This window comes from Triturus cristatus, chromosome 10 (genome assembly GCF_964204655.1).
Source record: "Triturus cristatus chromosome 10, aTriCri1.1, whole genome shotgun sequence".
NCBI classification, from domain to species: Eukaryota; Metazoa; Chordata; class Amphibia; order Caudata; family Salamandridae; genus Triturus; species Triturus cristatus.
This window is the reverse complement of record NC_140593.1, coordinates 856,274,499-856,295,469: the sequence shown is the minus strand read 5'-3', so window position 1 is coordinate 856,295,469 and position 20,971 is coordinate 856,274,499. Positions and strand designations below refer to the sequence as shown.

At 47.0% G+C, this 20,971-nt stretch overlaps 25 non-coding genes across 25 annotated transcripts; all 25 read left to right on the top strand.

Moving 5' to 3' along the window:
• The first annotated feature begins 42 nt into the window (after positions 1-42).
• On the top strand, positions 43-114 carry TRNAP-CGG (transfer RNA proline (anticodon CGG)). Its single transcript has one exon. It is a non-coding gene; the product is annotated as a tRNA-Pro (tRNA).
• Positions 115-499: 385 nt separating this feature from the next.
• Positions 500-572, top strand: TRNAV-UAC (transfer RNA valine (anticodon UAC)). Its single transcript has one exon. It is a non-coding gene; the product is annotated as a tRNA-Val (tRNA).
• Positions 573-1,471: 899 nt separating this feature from the next.
• On the top strand, positions 1,472-1,544 carry TRNAV-AAC (transfer RNA valine (anticodon AAC)). The gene has a single exon. It is a non-coding gene; the product is annotated as a tRNA-Val (tRNA).
• Positions 1,545-1,831: 287 nt separating this feature from the next.
• TRNAL-CAA (transfer RNA leucine (anticodon CAA)) lies at positions 1,832-1,943 on the top strand. The gene is made up of 2 exons: positions 1,832-1,869; positions 1,898-1,943. It is a non-coding gene; the product is annotated as a tRNA-Leu (tRNA).
• A 2,365-nt stretch (positions 1,944-4,308) lies between these two features.
• On the top strand, positions 4,309-4,381 carry TRNAV-AAC (transfer RNA valine (anticodon AAC)). Its single transcript has one exon. It is a non-coding gene; the product is annotated as a tRNA-Val (tRNA).
• A 287-nt stretch (positions 4,382-4,668) lies between these two features.
• On the top strand, positions 4,669-4,780 carry TRNAL-CAA (transfer RNA leucine (anticodon CAA)). The gene is made up of 2 exons: positions 4,669-4,706; positions 4,735-4,780. It is a non-coding gene; the product is annotated as a tRNA-Leu (tRNA).
• Positions 4,781-6,172: 1,392 nt separating this feature from the next.
• Positions 6,173-6,245, top strand: TRNAV-UAC (transfer RNA valine (anticodon UAC)). The gene has a single exon. It is a non-coding gene; the product is annotated as a tRNA-Val (tRNA).
• Positions 6,246-7,144: 899 nt separating this feature from the next.
• Positions 7,145-7,217, top strand: TRNAV-AAC (transfer RNA valine (anticodon AAC)). Its single transcript has one exon. It is a non-coding gene; the product is annotated as a tRNA-Val (tRNA).
• Positions 7,218-7,505: 288 nt separating this feature from the next.
• Positions 7,506-7,617, top strand: TRNAL-CAA (transfer RNA leucine (anticodon CAA)). Its single transcript has 2 exons — positions 7,506-7,543; positions 7,572-7,617. It is a non-coding gene; the product is annotated as a tRNA-Leu (tRNA).
• A 937-nt stretch (positions 7,618-8,554) lies between these two features.
• On the top strand, positions 8,555-8,626 carry TRNAP-CGG (transfer RNA proline (anticodon CGG)). The gene has a single exon. It is a non-coding gene; the product is annotated as a tRNA-Pro (tRNA).
• A 385-nt stretch (positions 8,627-9,011) lies between these two features.
• On the top strand, positions 9,012-9,084 carry TRNAV-UAC (transfer RNA valine (anticodon UAC)). Its single transcript has one exon. It is a non-coding gene; the product is annotated as a tRNA-Val (tRNA).
• Positions 9,085-9,983: 899 nt separating this feature from the next.
• On the top strand, positions 9,984-10,056 carry TRNAV-AAC (transfer RNA valine (anticodon AAC)). Its single transcript has one exon. It is a non-coding gene; the product is annotated as a tRNA-Val (tRNA).
• A 287-nt stretch (positions 10,057-10,343) lies between these two features.
• On the top strand, positions 10,344-10,455 carry TRNAL-CAA (transfer RNA leucine (anticodon CAA)). The gene is made up of 2 exons: positions 10,344-10,381; positions 10,410-10,455. It is a non-coding gene; the product is annotated as a tRNA-Leu (tRNA).
• A 1,393-nt stretch (positions 10,456-11,848) lies between these two features.
• Positions 11,849-11,921, top strand: TRNAV-UAC (transfer RNA valine (anticodon UAC)). Its single transcript has one exon. It is a non-coding gene; the product is annotated as a tRNA-Val (tRNA).
• A 441-nt stretch (positions 11,922-12,362) lies between these two features.
• Positions 12,363-12,434, top strand: TRNAP-AGG (transfer RNA proline (anticodon AGG)). Its single transcript has one exon. It is a non-coding gene; the product is annotated as a tRNA-Pro (tRNA).
• Positions 12,435-12,820: 386 nt separating this feature from the next.
• On the top strand, positions 12,821-12,893 carry TRNAV-AAC (transfer RNA valine (anticodon AAC)). The gene has a single exon. It is a non-coding gene; the product is annotated as a tRNA-Val (tRNA).
• Positions 12,894-13,180: 287 nt separating this feature from the next.
• Positions 13,181-13,292, top strand: TRNAL-CAA (transfer RNA leucine (anticodon CAA)). The gene is made up of 2 exons: positions 13,181-13,218; positions 13,247-13,292. It is a non-coding gene; the product is annotated as a tRNA-Leu (tRNA).
• A 1,393-nt stretch (positions 13,293-14,685) lies between these two features.
• TRNAV-UAC (transfer RNA valine (anticodon UAC)) lies at positions 14,686-14,758 on the top strand. Its single transcript has one exon. It is a non-coding gene; the product is annotated as a tRNA-Val (tRNA).
• An 899-nt stretch (positions 14,759-15,657) lies between these two features.
• Positions 15,658-15,730, top strand: TRNAV-AAC (transfer RNA valine (anticodon AAC)). Its single transcript has one exon. It is a non-coding gene; the product is annotated as a tRNA-Val (tRNA).
• Positions 15,731-17,067: 1,337 nt separating this feature from the next.
• On the top strand, positions 17,068-17,139 carry TRNAP-CGG (transfer RNA proline (anticodon CGG)). Its single transcript has one exon. It is a non-coding gene; the product is annotated as a tRNA-Pro (tRNA).
• A 385-nt stretch (positions 17,140-17,524) lies between these two features.
• Positions 17,525-17,597, top strand: TRNAV-UAC (transfer RNA valine (anticodon UAC)). Its single transcript has one exon. It is a non-coding gene; the product is annotated as a tRNA-Val (tRNA).
• An 899-nt stretch (positions 17,598-18,496) lies between these two features.
• Positions 18,497-18,569, top strand: TRNAV-AAC (transfer RNA valine (anticodon AAC)). The gene has a single exon. It is a non-coding gene; the product is annotated as a tRNA-Val (tRNA).
• A 287-nt stretch (positions 18,570-18,856) lies between these two features.
• On the top strand, positions 18,857-18,968 carry TRNAL-CAA (transfer RNA leucine (anticodon CAA)). The gene is made up of 2 exons: positions 18,857-18,894; positions 18,923-18,968. It is a non-coding gene; the product is annotated as a tRNA-Leu (tRNA).
• A 1,393-nt stretch (positions 18,969-20,361) lies between these two features.
• On the top strand, positions 20,362-20,434 carry TRNAV-UAC (transfer RNA valine (anticodon UAC)). The gene has a single exon. It is a non-coding gene; the product is annotated as a tRNA-Val (tRNA).
• A 441-nt stretch (positions 20,435-20,875) lies between these two features.
• Positions 20,876-20,947, top strand: TRNAP-AGG (transfer RNA proline (anticodon AGG)). Its single transcript has one exon. It is a non-coding gene; the product is annotated as a tRNA-Pro (tRNA).
• The last annotated feature ends 24 nt before the right edge of the window (positions 20,948-20,971 follow it).

Sequence of the window (20,971 nt, the reverse complement as noted above, 5' to 3'; positions counted from 1 at the left end):
AAGACGCATCAGAAATTGCTTAAAATGCCGACTGGGGAATCAGGCTCGTTGGTCTAGGGGTATGATTCTCGCTTCGGGTGCGAGAGGTCCCGGGTTCAAATCCCGGACGAGCCCATGCTGTGGAATTATTTTTAGGCTGCTTATTATATAGGGCCATTTCTTCTTTTCAATGCTATAAGACGCCGTGTATGGTGAGAAAGTTCCTTTCCCTCTACGCTATTTCCCACTTTTGGCGTATAGAATTTCAGTGCCGGACTTCTTTGCAACTGCTTTTCTGGGGTGGACCATCAGTGTAGGAAAATTAAATGCAAAGTGTTTTTCTAGTGTGGTTTCAGGTATGGTTTTAAAATCGCCTTTTGGAATAAAAGGGGTCCTCGTTCCTTTCTTCCAAAGAAAGAGATCGGGTAAGGAGGGTCCAACTTTGAGCTTCATGGTCATTGGCCCTTGGTCTGTGCATTCCAGCCCACTACATGCCAAGAAGATTCCTGCTAGCGTGTCTGTTTCTGTAGTGTAGTGGTTATCACGTTCGCTTTACACGCGAAAGGTCCCTGGTTCGAGACCGGGCAGAAACAGCAGCTTTCTGTTTTTCACACAGTTTGCATTTACTCTCTCAATTTATAGGAAAGCTGAGATAATGGAAGCTGTCTATCCCTCACCAGCGTGACGTACTGTGCTCCAGGGGTATCAGTGACAGCTCAAAAAGAGAAGTGACGATAGTTTGCGCTATTCGTTTGCACGTCCTTGTGTACTGAAGGTTGGGCCTACTTCATGAAAGCAAGGCATGAGAGCAGAAATGGTTTTATTGACCTCACCGAGAGCATACACCTAGAACAAACAAAATGTCTGAAGGATAGAGGCATTTTCATTTCTTGTTCGATGACGGCCATGGAAAAGACAGCAACCATATTGCAGAAGAGAGCAGCATGTGCAGTTGCTTGCTTTGGGTGAAGCATTCACTAACTCGCTGCCACTAATCCCCGGAGCCGGTGCGAAAGGCGACTCTTGTGTGCCTCGGCTCGTTGGTCTAGGGGTATGATTCTCGCTTAGGGTGCGAGAGGTCCCGGGTTCAAATCCCTGACGAGCCCTTTTTCAGAGGTATACCTACGAATCCTACTCAAAACTCACAATGCCTGACTATTTCTCATTACACTCGCCGCATTGTTGCACAAAATATTTTGAACCTCATAAGAAACATGGATCACCATGCTTTTTCTGCCTTCATGCTTAGTCTCTGTGTGTCCCAGGTGATGCTTTCCCAAGCTGTACTTGCTGGCATTTAGGCATCAGATATTTGTCTGTCGATTCCTGCATAAGTCAATTTTTAATACGTCTAAATGCAAGTATGTTGGCTGATATCTCTGCAGTTTTCACACTTGCTCCTCGCTTTCTGAGTGGCTGCTGATACAGCAGAATAGAAGTAGAGAGAACCCTTGAGAGGAACCTTGCTCTAACAGTAAAACACAGCAAGTGAGTTTCTGTAGTGTAGTGGTCATCACGTTCGCCTAACACGCGAAAGGTCCCCGGTTCGAGACCGGGCAGAAACACTGTGCATGAGCTGCTTTTATGTGCACCCTCTAAAACCTTATTATCTCAATGCAAGCTTAAGAAGAGGCGGTCCTTGAACCCAGCGAGCCATGGGAAACTTCCTTTACTTTTGCAAGACGAAACAAAGTAATCCGCATCCATCAGTGGTCGCTCTTGTGCCTAGCTTTTTTTTGTCATGCCATGTTGTATTGTGGGGTCTTTACACTTGAGACATTGCTGTGAACGTTGTAAGTGCAAACATTGGCAGGTGCAGTCAGAAGAGTCAGATCTGTGCACACCCAGGGCTGTCAGGATGGCCGAGTGGTCTAAGGCGCCAGACTCAAGAGAGCTTGATCTTCAGTGCAACTGAGACTTCTGGTCTCCTCATGGAGGCGTGGGTTCAAATCCCACTTCTGACAGGTTTCTTTTACACCCTTAAATCGTCCTGTTTTTTGCAGTGCATTCCCCACACACCACAATCTTTGCACGGACCTGTAACATATGACGAGAAATCCACCAACGATCAGGCTGGGCCCTCAATCACAATTCCATGTATTCCTGGAAGGGACACCTCAGGCACACCTTCCGTTAAATTTGCACTCCATCACACAAACTGCCGTGCTGGTTTCTCATTAAGCAGTTGATCCCATCTTTGTTGTGAGGCTCTCCTGCCACCTTTTGGGCGGAGAAGGCACTGTCCCTGCAACAACACAGGCAGACATGTTCAACAGGGCTTCTTGGTTATGTGGGAGGAGCAGATTGTCATTGGTCCCCCCTTGCGAATTTTAATTTACATAAGGAAGACAGAGAGGTATCTGGGAGTAGGCAGTACACACGGACATTGAACTCTATCTTGTGATTTGCAGCCAATTCTAGATTGAGGCAGGAGGAAAGGAGGTGACTTGCCCAAAAATGGCCATCCTGGGAATTCAGCCACCCTGGGGCTCCCAGGTTAGTGTTTCAGTCCTGCGAGCCACTCATATAAATCTCGCCTGATCGAGCCTGATCGAGCGCTGAGTGAGCGTGTTTGAATCCAAGAATCAAATGCCTCTGTCTTAGGAGCAAGAATTGGCAGGCCCTCCCTTGCATCTGGGGTGGAAGTCTATGGGGCAAGTGTCCAGGACTTGCAGAGGAGTACAAGTGCCAGAAAGTGCCACAGTTCTCATCAGCGCCTTTTTTCTGCTCTCTGGCAGCTAGGATATCGACTGATCCCTTCCTTGCAAGAGTGAAAAAAACAACACCTTGAGAGAAAACATGACTTTTTGTGGTTCACATAGAGAGAGAGCAGCCAAATAGCCCTGCTTTGTTTCTGAAAGACGCATCAGAAATTGCTTAAAATGCCAACTGGGTAATCAGGCTCGTTGGTCTAGGGGTATGATTCTCGCTTCGGGTGCGAGAGGTCCCGGATTCAAATCCCGGACGAGCCCATGCTGTGGAATTATTTTTAGGCTTCTTATTATATAGGGCCATTTCTTCTTTTCAATGCTATAAGACGCCGTGTATGGTGAGAAAGTTCCTTTCCCTCTACGCTATTTCCCACTTTTGGCGTATAGAATTTCAGTGCCGGACTTCTTTGCAACTGCTTTTCTGGGGTGGACCATCAGTGTAGGAAAATTAAATGCAAAGTGTTTTTCTAGTGTGGTTTCAGGTATGGTTTTAAAATCGCCTTTTGGAATAAAAGGGGTCCTCGTTCCTTTCTTCCAAAGAAAGAGATCGGGTAAGGAGGGTCCAACTTTGAGCTTCATGGTCATTGGCCCTTGGTCTGTGCATTCCAGCCCACTACATGCCAAGAAGATTCCTTCTAGTGTGTCTGTTTCTGTAGTGTAGTGTTTATCACGTTCGCTTTACACGCGAAAGGTCCCTGGTTCGAGACCGGGCAGAAACAGCAGCTTTCTGTTTTTCACACAGTTTGTATTTACTCTCTCAATTTATAGGAAAGCTGAGATAATGGAAGCTGTCTATCCCTCACCAGCGTGACGTACTGTGCTCCAGGGGTATCAGTGACAGCTCAAAAAGAGAAGTGACGATAGTTTGCGCTATTCGTTTGCACGTCCTTGTGTACTGAAGGTTGGGCCTACTTCATGAAAGCAAGGCATGAGAGCAGAAATGGTTTTATTGACCTCACCGAGAGCATACACCTAGAACAAACAAAATGTCTGAAGGATAGAGGCATTTTCATTTCTTGTTCGATGACGACCATGGAAAAGACAGCAACCATATTGCAGAAGAGAGCAGCATGTGCAGTTGCTTGCTTTGGGTGAAGCATTCACTAACTCGCTGCCACTAATCCCCGGAGCCGGTGCGAAAGGCGACTCTTGTGTGCCTCGGCTCGTTGGTCTAGGGGTATGATTCTCGCTTAGGGTGCGAGAGGTCCCGGGTTCAAATCCCTGACGAGCCCTTTTTCAGAGGTATACATACGAATCCTACTCAAAACTCACAATGCCTGACTATTTCTCATTACACTCGCCGCATTGTTGCACAAAATATTTTGAACCTCATAAGAAACATGGATCACCATGCTTTTTCTGCCTTCATGCTTAGTCTCTGTGTGTCCCAGGTGATGCTTTCCCAAGCTGTACTTGCTGGCATTTAGGCATCAGATATTTGTCTGTCGATGCCTGCATAAGTCAATTTTTAATACGTCTAATTGCAAGTATGTTGGCTGATATCTCTGCAGTTTTCACACTTGCTCCTCGCTTTCTGAGTGGCTGCTGATACAGCAGAATAGAAGTAGAGAGAACCCTTGAGAGGAACCTTGCTCTAACAGTAAAACACAGCAAGTGAGTTTCTGTAGTGTAGTGGTCATCACGTTCGCCTAACACGCGAAAGGTCCCCGGTTCGAGACCGGGCAGAAACACTGTGCATGAGCTGCTTTTATGTGCACCCTCTAAAACCTTATTATCTCAATGCAAGCTTAAGAAGAGGCGGTCCTTGAACCCAGCGAGCCATGGGAAACTTCCTTTACTTTTGCAAGACGAAACAAAGTAATCCGCATCCATCAGTGGTCGCTCTTGTGCCTAGCTTTTTTTTGTCATGCCATGTTGTATTGTGGGGTCTTTACACTTGTGACATTGCTGTGAACGTTGTAAGTGCAAACATTGGCAGGTGCAGTCAGAAGAGTCAGATCTGTGCACACCCAGGGCTGTCAGGATGGCCGAGTGGTCTAAGGCGCCAGACTCAAGAGAGCTTGATCTTCAGTGCAACTGAGACTTCTGGTCTCCTCATGGAGGCGTGGGTTCAAATCCCACTTCTGACAGGTTTCTTTTACACCCTTAAATCGTCCTGTTTTTTGCAGTGCATTCCCCACACACCACAATCTTTGCACGGACCTGTAACATATGACGAGAAATCCACCAACGATCAGGCTGGGCCCTCAATCACAATTCCATGTATTCCTGGAAGGGACACCTCAGGCACACCTTCCGTTAAATTTGCACTCCATCACACAAACTGCCGTGCTGGTTTCTCATTAAGCAGTTGATCCCATCTTTGTTGTGAGGCTCTCCTGCCACCTTTTGGGCGGAGAAGGCACTGTCCCTGCAACAACACAGGCAGACATGTTCAACAGGGCTTCTTGGTTATGTGGGAGGAGCAGATTGTCATTGGTCCCCCCTTGCGAATTTAATTTACATAAGGAAGACAGAGAGGTATCTGGGAGTAGGCAGTACACACGGACATTGAACTCTATCTTGTGATTTGCAGCCAATTCTAGATTGAGGCAGGAGGAAAGGAGGTGACTTGCCCAAAAAAGGCCATCCTGGGAATTCAGCCACCCTGGGGCTCCCAGGTTAGTGTTTCAGTCCTGCGAGCCACTCATATAAATCTCGCCTGATCGAGCCTGATCGAGCGCTGAGTGAGCGTGTTTGAATCCAAGAATCAAATGCCTCTGTCTTAGGAGCAAGAATTGGCAGGCCCTCCCTTGCATCTGGGGTGGAAGTCTATGGGGCAAGTGTCCAGGACTTGCAGAGGAGTACAAGTGCCAGAAAGTGCCACAGTTCTCATCAGCGCCTTTTTTCTGCTCTCTGGCAGCTAGGATATCGACTGATCCCTTCCTTGCAAGAGTGAAAAAAACAACACCTTGAGAGAAAACATGACTTTTTGTGGTTCACATAGAGAGAGAGCAGCCAAATAGCCCTGCTTTGTTTCTGAAAGACGCATCAGAAATTGCTTAAAATGCCAACTGGGTAATCAGGCTCGTTGGTCTAGGGGTATGATTCTCGCTTCGGGTGCGAGAGGTCCCGGATTCAAATCCCGGACGAGCCCATGCTGTGGAATTATTTTTAGGCTTCTTATTATATTGGGCCATTTCTTCTTTTCAATGCTATAAGACGCCGTGTATGGTGAGAAAGTTCCTTTCCCTCTACGCTATTTCCCACTTTTGGCGTATAGAATTTCAGTGCCGGACTTCTTTGCAACTGCTTTTCTGGGGTGGACCATCAGTGTAGGAAAATTAAATGCAAAGTGTTTTTCTAGTGTGGTTTCAGGTATGGTTTTAAAATCGCCTTTTGGAATAAAAGGGGTCCTCGTTCCTTTCTTCCAAAGAAAGAGATCGGGTAAGGAGGGTCCAACTTTGAGCTTCATGGACATTGGCCCTTGGTCTGTGCATTCCAGCCCACTACATGCCAAGAAGATTCCTGCAAGCGTGTCTGTTTCTGTAGTGTAGTGGTTATCACGTTCGCTTTACACGCGAAAGGTCCCTGGTTCGAGACCGGGCAGAAACAGCAACTTTCTGTTTTTCACACAGTTTGCATTTACTCTCTCAATTTATAGGAAAGCTGAGATAATGGAAGCTGTCTATCCCTCACCAGCGTGACGTACTGTGCTCCAGGGGTATCAGTGACAGCTCAAAAAGAGAAGTGACGATAGTTTGCGCTATTCGTTTGCACGTCCTTGTGTACTGAAGGTTGGGCCTACTTCATGAAAGCAAGGCATGAGAGCAGAAATGGTTTTATTGACCTCACCGAGAGCATACACCTAGAACAAACAAAATGTCTGAAGGATAGAGGCATTTTCATTTCTTGTTCGATGACGGCCATGGAAAAGACAGCAACCATATTGCAGAAGAGAGCAGCATGTGCAGTTGCTTGCTTTGGGTGAAGCATTCACTAACTCGCTGCCAATAATCCCCGAAGCCGGTGCGAAAGGCGACTCTTGTGTGCCTCTGCTCGTTGGTCTAGGGGTATGATTCTCGCTTAGGGTGCGAGAGGTCCCGGGTTCAAATCCCTGACGAGCCCTTTTTCAGAGGTATACATACGAATCCTACTCAAAACTCACAATGCCTGACTATTTCTCATTACACTCGCCGCATTGTTGCACAAAATATTTTGAACCTCATAAGAAACATGGATCACCATGCTTTTTCTGCCTTCATGCTTAGTCTCTGTGTGTCCCAGGTGATGCTTTCCCAAGCTGTACTTGCTGGCATTTAGGCATCAGATATTTGTCTGTCGATGCCTGCATAAGTCAATTTTTAATACGTCTAATTGCAAGTATGTTGGCTGATATCTCTGCAGTTTTCACACTTGCTCCTCGCTTTCTGAGTGGCTGCTGATACAGCAGAATAGAAGTAGAGAGAACCCTTGAGAGGAACCTTGCTCTAACAGTAAAACACAGCAAGTGAGTTTCTGTAGTGTAGTGGTCATCACGTTCGCCTAACACGCGAAAGGTCCCCGGTTCGAGACCGGGCAGAAACACTGTGCATGAGCTGCTTTTATGTGCACCCTCTAAAACCTTATTATCTCAATGCAAGCTTAAGAAGAGGCGGTCCTTGAACCCAGAGAGCCATGGGAAACTTCCTTTACTTTTGCAAGACGAAACAAAGTAATCCGCATCCATCAGTGGTCGCTCTTGTGCCTAGCTTTTTTTTTGTCATGCCATGTTGTATTGTGGGGTCTTTACACTTGTGACATTGCTGTGAACGTTGTAAGTGCAAACATTGGCAGGTGCAGTCAGAAGAGTCAGATCTGTACACACCCAGGGCTGTCAGGATGGCCGAGTGGTCTAAGGCGCCAGACTCAAGAGAGCTTGATCTTCAGTGCAACTGAGACTTCTGGTCTCCTCATGGAGGCGTGGGTTCAAATCCCACTTCTGACAGGTTTCTTTTACACCCTTAAATCGTCCTGTTTTTTGCAGTGCATTCCCCACACACCACAATCTTTGCACGGACCTGTAACATATGACGAGAAATCCACCAACGATCAGGCTGGGCCCTCAATCACAATTCCATGTATTCCTGGAAGGGACACCTCAGGCACACCTTCAGTTAAATTTGCACTCCATCACACAAACTGCCGTGCTGGTTTCTCATTAAGCAGTTGATCCCATCTTTGTTGTGAGGCTCTCCTGCCACCTTTTGGGCGGAGAAGACACTGTCCCTGCAACAACACAGGCAGACATGTTCAACAGGGCTTCCTGGTTATGTGGGAGGAGCAGATTGTCATTGGTCCCCCCTTGCGAATTTTAATTTACATAAGGAAGACAGAGAGGTATCTGGGAGTAGGCAGTACACACGGACATTGAACTCTATCTTATGATTTGCAGCCAATTCTAGATTGAGGCAGGAGGAAAGGAGGTGACTTGCCCAAAAATGGCCATCCTGGAAATTCAGCCACCCTGGGGCTCCCAGGTTAGTGTTTCAGTCCTGCGAGCCACTCATATAAATCTCGCCTGATCGAGCCTGATCGAGCGCTGAGTGAGCGTGTTTGAATCCAAGAATCAAATGCCTCTGTCTTAGGAGCAAGAATTGGCAGGCCCTCCCTTGCATCTGGGGTGGAAGTCTATGGGGCAAGTGTCCAGGACTTGCAGAGGAGTACAAGTGCCAGAAAGTGCCTGCAGTTCTCATCAGCGCCTTTTTTCTGCTCTCTGGCAGCTAGGATATCGACTGATCCCTTCCTTGCAAGAGTGAAAAAAACAACACCTTGAGAGAAAACATGACTTTTTGTGGTTCACATAGAGAGAGAGCAGCCAAATAGCCCTGCTTTGTTTCTGAAAGACGCATCAGAAATTGCTTAAAATGCCGACTGGGGAATCAGGCTCGTTGGTCTAGGGGTATGATTCTCGCTTCGGGTGCGAGAGGTCCCGGGTTCAAATCCCGGACGAGCCCATGCTGTGGAATTATTTTTAGGCTGCTTATTATATAGGGCCATTTCTTCTTTTCAATGCTATAAGACGCCGTGTATGGTGAGAAAGTTCCTTTCCCTCTACGCTATTTCCCACTTTTGGCGTATAGAATTTCAGTGCCGGACTTCTTTGCAACTGCTTTTCTGGGGTGGACCATCAGTGTAGGAAAATTAAATGCAAAGTGTTTTTCTAGTGTGGTTTCAGGTATGGTTTTAAAATCGCCTTTTGGAATAAAAGGGGTCCTCGTTCCTTTCTTCCAAAGAAAGAGATCGGGTAAGGAGGGTCCAACTTTGAGCTTCATGGTCATTGGCCCTTGGTCTGTGCATTCCAGCCCACTACATGCCAAGAAGATTCCTGCTAGCGTGTCTGTTTCTGTAGTGTAGTGGTTATCACGTTCGCTTTACACGCGAAAGGTCCCTGGTTCGAGACCGGGCAGAAACAGCAGCTTTCTGTTTTTCACACAGTTTGCATTTACTCTCTCAATTTATAGGAAAGCTGAGATAATGGAAGCTGTCTATCCCTCACCAGCGTGACGTACTGTGCTCCAGGGGTATCAGTGACAGCTCAAAAAGAGAAGTGACGATAGTTTGCGCTATTCGTTTGCACGTCCTTGTGTACTGAAGGTTGGGCCTACTTCATGAAAGCAAGGCATGAGAGCAGAAATGGTTTTATTGACCTCACCGAGAGCATACACCTAGAACAAACAAAATGTCTGAAGGATAGAGGCATTTTCATTTCTTGTTCGATGACGGCCATGGAAAAGACAGCAACCATATTGCAGAAGAGAGCAGCATGTGCAGTTGCTTGCTTTGGGTGAAGCATTCACTAACTCGCTGCCACTAATCCCCGGAGCCGGTGCGAAAGGCGACTCTTGTGTGCCTCGGCTCGTTGGTCTAGGGGTATGATTCTTGCTTAGGGTGCGAGAGGTCCCGGGTTCAAATCCCTGACGAGCCCTTTTTCAGAGGTATACATACGAATCCTACTCAAAACTCACAATGCCTGACTATTTCTCATTACACTCGCCGCATTGTTGCACAAAATATTTTGAACCTCATAAGAAACATGGATCACCATGCTTTTTCTGCCTTCATGCTTAGTCTCTGTGTGTCCCAGGTGATGCTTTCCCAAGCTGTACTTGCTGGCATTTAGGCATCAGATATTTGTCTGTCGATTCCTGCATAAGTCAATTTTTAATACGTCTAAATGCAAGTATGTTGGCTGATATCTCTGCAGTTTTCACACTTGCTCCTCGCTTTCTGAGTGGCTGCTGATACAGCAGAATAGAAGTAGAGAGAACCCTTGAGAGGAACCTTGCTCTAACAGTAAAACACAGCAAGTGAGTTTCTGTAGTGTAGTGGTCATCACGTTCGCCTAACACGCGAAAGGTCCCCGGTTCGAGACCGGGCAGAAACACTGTGCATGAGCTGCTTTTATGTGCACCCTCTAAAACCTTATTATCTCAATGCAAGCTTAAGAAGAGGCGGTCCTTGAACCCAGCGAGCCATGGGAAACTTCCTTTACTTTTGCAAGACGAAACAAAGTAATCCGCATCCATCAGTGGTCGCTCTTGTGCCTAGCTTTTTTTTGTCATGCCATGTTGTATTGTGGGGTCTTTACACTTGTGACATTGCTGTGAACGTTGTAAGTGCAAACATTGGCAGGTGCAGTCAGAAGAGTCAGATCTGTGCACACCCAGGGCTGTCAGGATGGCCGAGTGGTCTAAGGCGCCAGACTCAAGAGAGCTTGATCTTCAGTGCAACTGAGACTTCTGGTCTCCTCATGGAGGCGTGGGTTCAAATCCCACTTCTGACAGGTTTCTTTTACACCCTTAAATCGTCCTGTTTTTTGCAGTGCATTCCCCACACACCACAATCTTTGCACGGACCTGTAACATATGACGAGAAATCCACCAACGATCAGGCTGGGCCCTCAATCACAATTCCATGTATTCCTGGAAGGGACACCTCAGGCACACCTTCCGTTAAATTTGCACTCCATCACACAAACTGCCGTGCTGGTTTCTCATTAAGCAGTTGATCCCATCTTTGTTGTGAGGCTCTCCTGCCACCTTTTGGGCGGAGAAGGCACTGTCCCTGCAACAACACAGGCAGACATGTTCAACAGGGCTTCTTGGTTATGTGGGAGGAGCAGATTGTCATTGGTCCCCCCTTGCGAATTTTAATTTACATAAGGAAGACAGAGAGGTATCTGGGAGTAGGCAGTACACACGGACATTGAACTCTATCTTGTGATTTGCAGCCAATTCTAGATTGAGGCAGGAGGAAAGGAGGTGACTTGCCCAAAAATGGCCATCCTGGGAATTCAGCCACCCTGGGGCTCCCAGGTTAGTGTTTCAGTCCTGCGAGCCACTCATATAAATCTCGCCTGATCGAGCCTGATCGAGCGCTGAGTGAGCGTGTTTGAATCCAAGAATCAAATGCCTCTGTCTTAGGAGCAAGAATTGGCAGGCCCTCCCTTGCATCTGGGGTGGAAGTCTATGGGGCAAGTGTCCAGGACTTGCAGAGGAGTACAAGTGCCAGAAAGTGCCACAGTTCTCATCAGCGCCTTTTTTCTGCTCTCTGGCAGCTAGGATATCGACTGATCCCTTCCTTGCAAGAGTGAAAAAAACAACACCTTGAGAGAAAACATGACTTTTTGTGGTTCACATAGAGAGAGAGCAGCCAAATAGCCCTGCTTTGTTTCTGAAAGACGCATCAGAAATTGCTTAAAATGCCAACTGGGTAATCAGGCTCGTTGGTCTAGGGGTATGATTCTCGCTTCGGGTGCGAGAGGTCCCGGATTCAAATCCCGGACGAGCCCATGCTGTGGAATTATTTTTAGGCTTCTTATTATATAGGGCCATTTCTTCTTTTCAATGCTATAAGACGCCGTGTATGGTGAGAAAGTTCCTTTCCCTCTACGCTATTTCCCACTTTTGGCGTATAGAATTTCAGTGCCGGACTTCTTTGCAACTGCTTTTCTGGGGTGGACCATCAGTGTAGGAAAATTAAATGCAAAGTGTTTTTCTAGTGTGGTTTCAGGTATGGTTTTAAAATCGCCTTTTGGAATAAAAGGGGTCCTCGTTCCTTTCTTCCAAAGAAAGAGATCGGGTAAGGAGGGTCCAACTTTGAGCTTCATGGACATTGGCCCTTGGTCTGTGCATTCCAGCCCACTACATGCCAAGAAGATTCCTGCAAGCGTGTCTGTTTCTGTAGTGTAGTGGTTATCACGTTCGCTTTACACGCGAAAGGTCCCTGGTTTGAGACCGGGCAGAAACAGCAACTTTCTGTTTTTCACACAGTTTGCATTTACTCTCTCAATTTATAGGAAAGCTGAGATAATGGAAGCTGTCTATCCCTCACCAGCGTGACGTACTGTGCTCCAGGGGTATCAGTGACAGCTCAAAAAGAGAAGTGACGATAGTTTGCGCTATTCGTTTGCACGTCCTTGTGTACTGAAGGTTGGGCCTACTTCATGAAAGCAAGGCATGAGAGCAGAAATGGTTTTATTGACCTCACCGAGAGCATACACCTAGAACAAACAAAATGTCTGAAGGATAGAGGCATTTTCATTTCTTGTTCGATGACGGCCATGGAAAAGACAGCAACCATATTGCAGAAGAGAGCAGCATGTGCAGTTGCTTGCTTTGGGTGAAGCATTCACTAACTCGCTGCCAATAATCCCCGAAGCCGGTGCGAAAGGCGACTCTTGTGTGCCTCGGCTCGTTGGTCTAGGGGTATGATTCTCGCTTAGGGTGCGAGAGGTCCCGGGTTCAAATCCCGGACGAGCCCTTTTTCAGAGGTAAACATACGAATCCTACTCAAAACTCACAATGCCTGACTATTTCTCATTACACTCGCCGCATTGTTGCACAAAATATTTTGAACCTCATAAGAAACATGGATCACCATGCTTTTTCTGCCTTCATGCTTAGTCTCTGTGTGTCCCAGGTGATGCTTTCCCAAGCTGTACTTGCTGGCATTTAGGCATCAGATATTTGTCTGTCGATGCCTGCATAAGTCAATTTTTAATACGTCTAATTGCAAGTATGTTGGCTGATATCTCTGCAGTTTTCACACTTGCTCCTCGCTTTCTGAGTGGCTGCTGATACAGCAGAATAGAAGTAGAGAGAACCCTTGAGAGGAACCTTGCTCTAACAGTAAAACACAGCAAGTGAGTTTCTGTAGTGTAGTGGTCATCACGTTCGCCTAACACGCGAAAGGTCCCCGGTTCGAGACCGGGCAGAAACACTGTGCATGAGCTGCTTTTATGTGCACCCTCTAAAACCTTATTATCTCAATGCAAGCTTAAGAAGAGGCGGTCCTTGAACCCAGCGAGCCATGGGAAACTTCCTTTACTTTTGCAAGACGAAACAAAGTAATCCGCATCCATCAGTGGTCGCTCTTGTGCCTAGCTTTTTTTTGTCATGCCATGTTGTATTGTGGGGTCTTTACACTTGTGACATTGCTGTGAACGTTGTAAGTGCAAACATTGGCAGGTGCAGTCAGAAGAGTCAGATCTGTGCACACCCAGGGCTGTCAGGATGGCCGAGTGGTCTAAGGCGCCAGACTCAAGAGAGCTTGATCTTCAGTGCAACTGAGACTTCTGGTCTCCTCATGGAGGCGTGGGTTCAAATCCCACTTCTGACAGGTTTCTTTTACACCCTTAAATCGTCCTGTTTTTTGCAGTGCATTCCCCACACACCACAATCTTTGCACGGACCTGTAACATATGACGAGAAATCCACCAACGATCAGGCTGGGCCCTCAATCACAATTCCATGTATTCCTGGAAGGGACACCTCAGGCACACCTTCCGTTAAATTTGCACTCCATCACACAAACTGCCGTGCTGGTTTCTCATTAAGCAGTTGATCCCATCTTTGTTGTGAGGCTCTCCTGCCACCTTTTGGGCGGAGAAGGCACTGTCCCTGCAACAACACAGGCAGACATGTTCAACAGGGCTTCTTGGTTATGTGGGAGGAGCAGATTGTCATTGGTCCCCCCTTGCGAATTTTAATTTACATAAGGAAGACAGAGAGGTATCTGGGAGTAGGCAGTACACACGGACATTGAACTCTATCTTGTGATTTGCAGCCAATTCTAGATTGAGGCAGGAGGAAAGGAGGTGACTTGCCCAAAAATGGCCATCCTGGGAATTCAGCCACCCTGGGGCTCCCAGGTTAGTGTTTCAGTCCTGCGAGCCACTCATATAAATCTCGCCTGATCGAGCCTGATCGAGCGCTGAGTGAGCGTGTTTGAATCCAAGAATCAAATGCCTCTGTCTTAGGAGCAAGAATTGGCAGGCCCTCCCTTGCATCTGGGGTGGAAGTCTATGGGGCAAGTGTCCAGGACTTGCAGAGGAGTACAAGTGCCAGAAAGTGCCACAGTTCTCATCAGCGCCTTTTTTCTGCTCTCTGGCAGCTAGGATATCGACTGATCCCTTCCTTGCAAGAGTGAAAAAAACAACACCTTGAGAGAAAACATGACTTTTTGTGGTTCACATAGAGAGAGAGCAGCCAAATAGCCCTGCTTTGTTTCTGAAAGACGCATCAGAAATTGCTTAAAATGCCAACTGGGTAATCAGGCTCGTTGGTCTAGGGGTATGATTCTCGCTTCGGGTGCGAGAGGTCCCGGATTCAAATCCCGGACGAGCCCATGCTGTGGAATTATTTTTAGGCTTCTTATTATATAGGGCCATTTCTTCTTTTCAATGCTATAAGACGCCGTGTATGGTGAGAAAGTTCCTTTCCCTCTACGCTATTTCCCACTTTTGGCGTATCGAATTTCAGTGCCGGACTTCTTTGCAACTGCTTTTCTGGGGTGGACCATCAGTGTAGGAAAATTAAATGCAAAGTGTTTTTCTAGTGTGGTTTCAGGTATGGTTTTAAAATCGCCTTTTGGAATAAAAGGGGTCCTCGTTCCTTTCTTCCAAAGAAAGAGATCGGGTAAGGAGGGTCCAACTTTGAGCTTCATGGACATTGGCCCTTGGTCTGTGCATTCCAGCCCTCTACATGCCAAGAAGATTCCTGCAAGCGTGTCTGTTTCTGTAGTGTAGTGGTTATCACGTTCGCTTTACACGCGAAAGGTCCCTGGTTCGAGACCGGGCAGAAACAGCAACTTTCTGTTTTTCACACAGTTTGCATTTACTCTCTCAATTTATAGGAAAGCTGAGATAATGGAAGCTGTCTATCCCTCACCAGCGTGACGTACTGTGCTCCAGGGGTATCAGTGACAGCTCAAAAAGAGAAGTGACGATAGTTTGCGCTATTCGTTTGCACGTCCTTGTGTACTGAAGGTTGGGCCTACTTCATGAAAGCAAGGCATGAGAGCAGAAATGGTTTTATTGACCTCACCGAGAGCATACACCTAGAACAAACAAAATGTCTGAAGGATAGAGGCATTTTCATTTCTTGTTCGATGACGGCCATGGAAAAGACAGCAACCATATTGCAGAAGAGAGCAGCATGTGCAGTTGCTTGCTTTGGGTGAAGCATTCACTAACTCGCTGCCAATAATTCCCGAAGCCGGTGCGAAAGGCGACTCTTGTGTGCCTCTGCTCGTTGGTCTAGGGGTATGATTCTCGCTTAGGGTGCGAGAGGTCCCGGGTTCAAATCCCTGACGAGCCCTTTTTCAGAGGTATACATACGAATCCTACTCAAAACTCACAATGCCTGACTATTTCTCATTACACTCGCCGCATTGTTGCACAAAATATTTTGAACCTCATAAGAAACATGGATCACCATGCTTTTTCTGCCTTCATGCTTAGTCTCTGTGTGTCCCAGGTGATGCTTTCCCAAGCTGTACTTGCTGGCATTTAGGCATCAGATATTTGTCTGTCGATGCCTGCATAAGTCAATTTTTAATACGTCTAATTGCAAGTATGTTGGCTGATATCTCTGCAGTTTTCACACTTGCTCCTCGCTTTCTGAGTGGCTGCTGATACAGCAGAATAGAAGTAGAGAGAACCCTTGAGAGGAACCTTGCTCTAACAGTAAAACACAGCAAGTGAGTTTCTGTAGTGTAGTGGTCATCACGTTCGCCTAACACGCGAAAGGTCCCCGGTTCGAGACCGGGCAGAAACACTGTGCATGAGCTGCTTTTATGTGCACCCTCTAAAACCTTATTATCTCAATGCAAGCTTAAGAAGAGGCGGTCCTTGAACCCAGAGACCCATGGGAAACTTCCTTTACTTTTGCAAGACGAAACAAAGTAATCCGCATCCATCAGTGGTCGCTCTTGTGCCTAGCTTTTTTTTTGTCATGCCATGTTGTATTGTGGGGTCTTTACACTTGTGACATTGCTGTGAACGTTGTAAGTGCAAACATTGGCAGGTGCAGTCAGAAGAGTCAGATCTGTACACACCCAGGGCTGTCAGGATGGCCGAGTGGTCTAAGGCGCCAGACTCAAGAGAGCTTGATCTTCAGTGCAACTGAGACTTCTGGTCTCCTCATGGAGGCGTGGGTGCAAATCCCACTTCTGACAGGTTTCTTTTACACCCTTAAATCGTCCTGTTTTTTGCAGTGCATTCCCCACACACCACAATCTTTGCACGGACCTGTAACATATGACGAGAAATCCACCAACGATCAGGCTGGGCCCTCAATCACAATTCCATGTATTCCTGGAAGGGACACCTCAGGCACACCTTCAGTTAAATTTGCACTCCATCACACAAACTGCCGTGCTGGTTTCTCATTAAGCAGTTGATCCCATCTTTGTTGTGAGGCTCTCCTGCCACCTTTTGGGCGGAGAAGGCACTGTCCCTGCAACAACACAGGCAGACATGTTCAACAGGGCTTCCTGGTTATGTGGGAGGAGCAGATTGTCATTGGTCCCTCCTTGCGAATTTTAATTTACATAAGGAAGACAGAGAGGTATCTGGGAGTAGGCAGTACACACGGACATTGAACTCTATCTTATGATTTGCAGCCAATTCTAGATTGAGGCAGGAGGAAAGGAGGTGACTTGCCCAAAAATGGCCATCCTGGAAATTCAGCCACCCTGGGGCTCCCAGGTTAGTGTTTCAGTCCTGCGAGCCACTCATATAAATCTCGCCTGATCGAGCCTGATCGAGCGCTGAGTGAGCGTGTTTGAATCCAAGAATCAAATGCCTCTGTCTTAGGAGCAAGAATTGGCAGGCCCTCCCTTGCATCTGGGGTGGAAGTCTATGGGGCAAGTGTCCAGGACTTGCAGAGGAGTACAAGTGCCAGAAAGTGCCTGCAGTTCTCATCAGCGCCTTTTTTCTGCTCTCTGGCAGCTAGGATATCGACTGATCCCTTCCTTGCAAGAGTGAAAAAAACAACACCTTGAGAGAAAACATGACTTTTTGTGGTTCACATAGAGAGAGAGCAGCCAAATAGCCCTGCTTTGTTTCTGAAAGACGCATCAGAAATTGCTTAAAATGCCGACTGGGGAATCAGGCTCGTTGGTCTAGGGGTATGATTCTCGCTTCGGGTGCGAGAGGTCCCGGGTTCAAATCCCGGACGAGCCCATGCTGTGGAATTATTTTTAGGCTGCTTATTATATAGGGCCATTTCTTCTTTTCAATGCTATAAGACGCCGTGTATGGTGAGAAAGTTCCTTTCCCTCTACGCTATTTCCCACTTTTGGCGTATAGAATTTCAGTGCCGGACTTCTTTGCAACTGCTTTTCTGGGGTGGACCATCAGTGTAGGAAAATTAAATGCAAAGTGTTTTTCTAGTGTGGTTTCAGGTATGGTTTTAAAATCGCCTTTTGGAATAAAAGGGGTCCTCGTTCCTTTCTTCCAAAGAAAGAGATCGGGTAAGGAGGGTCCAACTTTGAGCTTCATGGTCATTGGCCCTTGGTCTGTGCATTCCAGCCCACTACATGCCAAGAAGATTCCTGCTAGCGTGTCTGTTTCTGTAGTGTAGTGGTTATCACGTTCGCTTTACACGCGAAAGGTCCCTGGTTCGAGACCGGGCAGAAACAGCAGCTTTCTGTTTTTCACACAGTTTGCATTTACTCTCTCAATTTATAGGAAAGCTGAGATAATGGAAGCTGTCTAGCCCTCACCAGCGTGACGTACTGTGCTCCAGGGGTATCAGTGACAGCTCAAAAAGAGAAGTGACGATAGTTTGCGCTATTCGTTTGCACGTCCTTGTGTACTGAAGGTTGGGCCTACTTCATGAAAGCAAGGCATGAGAGCAGAAATGGTTTTATTGACCTCACCGAGAGCATACACCTAGAACAAACAAAATGTCTGAAGGATAGAGGCATTTTCATTTCTTGTTCGATGACGGCCATGGAAAAGACAGCAACCATATTGCAGAAGAGAGCAGCATGTGCAGTTGCTTGCTTTGGGTGAAGCATTCACTAACTCGCTGCCACTAATCCCCGGAGCCGGTGCGAAAGGCGACTCTTGTGTGCCTCGGCTCGTTGGTCTAGGGGTATGATTCTCGCTTAGGGTGCGAGAGGTCCCGGGTTCAAATCCCTGACGAGCCCTTTTTCAGAGGTATACATACGAATCCTACTCAAAACTCACAATGCCTGACTATTTCTCATTACACTCGCCGCATTGTTGCACAAAATATTTTGAACCTCATAAGAAACATGGATCACCATGCTTTTTCTGCCTTCATGCTTAGTCTCTGTGTGTCCCAGGTGATGCTTTCCCAAGCTGTACTTGCTGGCATTTAGGCATCAGATATTTGTCTGTCGATGCCTGCATAAGTCAATTTTTAATACGTCTAATTGCAAGTATGTTGGCTGATATCTCTGCAGTTTTCACACTTGCTCCTCGCTTTCTGAGTGGCTGCTGATACAGCAGAATAGAAGTAGAGAGAACCCTTGAGAGGAACCTTGCTCTAACAGTAAAACACAGCAAGTGAGTTTCTGTAGTGTAGTGGTCATCACGTTCGCCTAACACGCGAAAGGTCCCCGGTTCGAGACCGGGCAGAAACACTGTGCATGAGCTGCTTTTATGTGCACCCTCTAAAACCTTATTATCTCAATGCAAGCTTAAGAAGAGGCGGTCCTTGAACCCAGCGAGCCATGGGAAACTTCCTTTACTTTTGCAAGACGAAACAAAGTAATCCGCATCCATCAGTGGTCGCTCTTGTGCCTAGCTTTTTTTTGTCATGCCATGTTGTATTGTGGGGTCTTTACACTTGTGACATTGCTGTGAACGTTGTAAGTGCAAACATTGGCAGGTGCAGTCAGAAGAGTCAGATCTGTGCACACCCAGGGCTGTCAGGATGGCCGAGTGGTCTAAGGCGCCAGACTCAAGAGAGCTTGATCTTCAGTGCAACTGAGACTTCTGGTCTCCTCATGGAGGCGTGGGTTCAAATCCCACTTCTGACAGGTTTCTTTTACACCCTTAAATCGTCCTGTTTTTTGCAGTGCATTCCCCACACACCACAATCTTTGCACGGACCTGTAACATATGACGAGAAATCCACCAACGATCAGGCTGGGCCCTCAATCACAATTCCATGTATTCCTGGAAGGGACACCTCAGGCACACCTTCCGTTAAATTTGCACTCCATCACACAAACTGCCGTGCTGGTTTCTCATTAAGCAGTTGATCCCATCTTTGTTGTGAGGCTCTCCTGCCACCTTTTGGGCGGAGAAGGCACTGTCCCTGCAACAACACAGGCAGACATGTTCAACAGGGCTTCTTGGTTATGTGGGAGGAGCAGATTGTCATTGGTCCCCCCTTGCGAATTTTAATTTACATAAGGAAGACAGAGAGGTATCTGGGAGTAGGCAGTACACACGGACATTGAACTCTATCTTGTGATTTGCAGCCAATTCTAGATTGAGGCAGGAGGAAAGGAGGTGACTTGCCCAAAAATGGCCATCCTGGGAATTCAGCCACCCTGGGGCTCCCAGGTTAGTGTTTCAGTCCTGCGAGCCACTCATATAAATCTCGCCTGATCGAGCCTGATCGAGCGCTGAGTGAGCGTGTTTGAATCCAAGAATCAAATGCCTCTGTCTTAGGAGCAAGAATTGGCAGGCCCTCCCTTGCATCTGGGGTGGAAGTCTATGGGGCAAGTGTCCAGGACTTGCAGAGGAGTACAAGTGCCAGAAAGTGCCACAGTTCTCATCAGCGCCTTTTTTCTGCTCTCTGGCAGCTAGGATATCGACTGATCCCTTCCTTGCAAGAGTGAAAAAAACAACACCTTGAGAGAAAACATGACTTTTTGTGGTTCACATAGAGAGAGAGCAGCCAAATAGCCCTGCTTTGTTTCTGAAAGACGCATCAGAAATTGCTTAAAATGCCAACTGGGTAATCAGGCTCGTTGGTCTAGGGGTATGATTCTCGCTTCGGGTGCGAGAGGTCCCGGATTCAAATCCCGGACGAGCCCATGCTGTGGAATTATTTTTAGGCTTCTTATTATATAGGGCCATTTCTTCTTTTCAATGCTATAAGACGCCGTGTATGGTGAGAAAGTTCCTTTCCCTCTACGCTATTTCCCACTTTTGGCGTATAGAATTTCAGTGCCGGACTTCTTTGCAACTGCTTTTCTGGGGTGGACCATCAGTGTAGGAAAATTAAATGCAAAGTGTTTTTCTAGTGTGGTTTCAGGTATGGTTTTAAAATCGCCTTTTGGAATAAAAGGGGTCCTCGTTCCTTTCTTCCAAAGAAAGAGATCGGGTAAGTAGGGTCCAACTTTGAGCTTCATGGTCATTGGCCCTTGGTCTGTGCATTCCAGCCCACTACATGCCAAGAAGATTCCTGCTAGCGTGTCTGTTTCTGTAGTGTAGTGGTTATCACGTTCGCTTTACACGCGAAAGGTCCCTGGTTCGAGACCGGGCAGAAACAGCAGCTTTCTGTTTTTCACACAGTTTGCATTTACTCTCTCAATTTATAGGAAAGCTGAGATAATGGAAGCTGTCTATCCCTCACCAGCGTGACGTACTGTGCTCCAGGGGTATCAGTGACAGCTCAAAAAGAGAAGTGACGATAGTTTGCGCTATTCGTTTGCACGTCCTTGTGTACTGAAGGTTGGGCCTACTTCATGAAAGCAAGGCATGAGAGCAGAAATGGTTTTATTGACCTCACCGAGAGCATACACCTAGAACAAACAAAATGTCTGAAGGATAGAGGCATTTTCATTTCTTGTTCGATGACGGCCATGGAAAAGACAGCAACCATATTGCAGAAGAGAGCAGCATGTGCAGTTGCTTGCTTTGGGTGAAGCATTCACTAACTCGCTGCCAATAATCCCCGAAGCCGGTGCGAAAGGCGACTCTTGTGTGCCTCGGCTCGTTGGTCTAGGGGTATGATTCTCGCTTAGGGTGCGAGAGGTCCCGGGTTCAAATCCCGGACGAGCCTTTTTTTCAGAGGTAAACATACGAA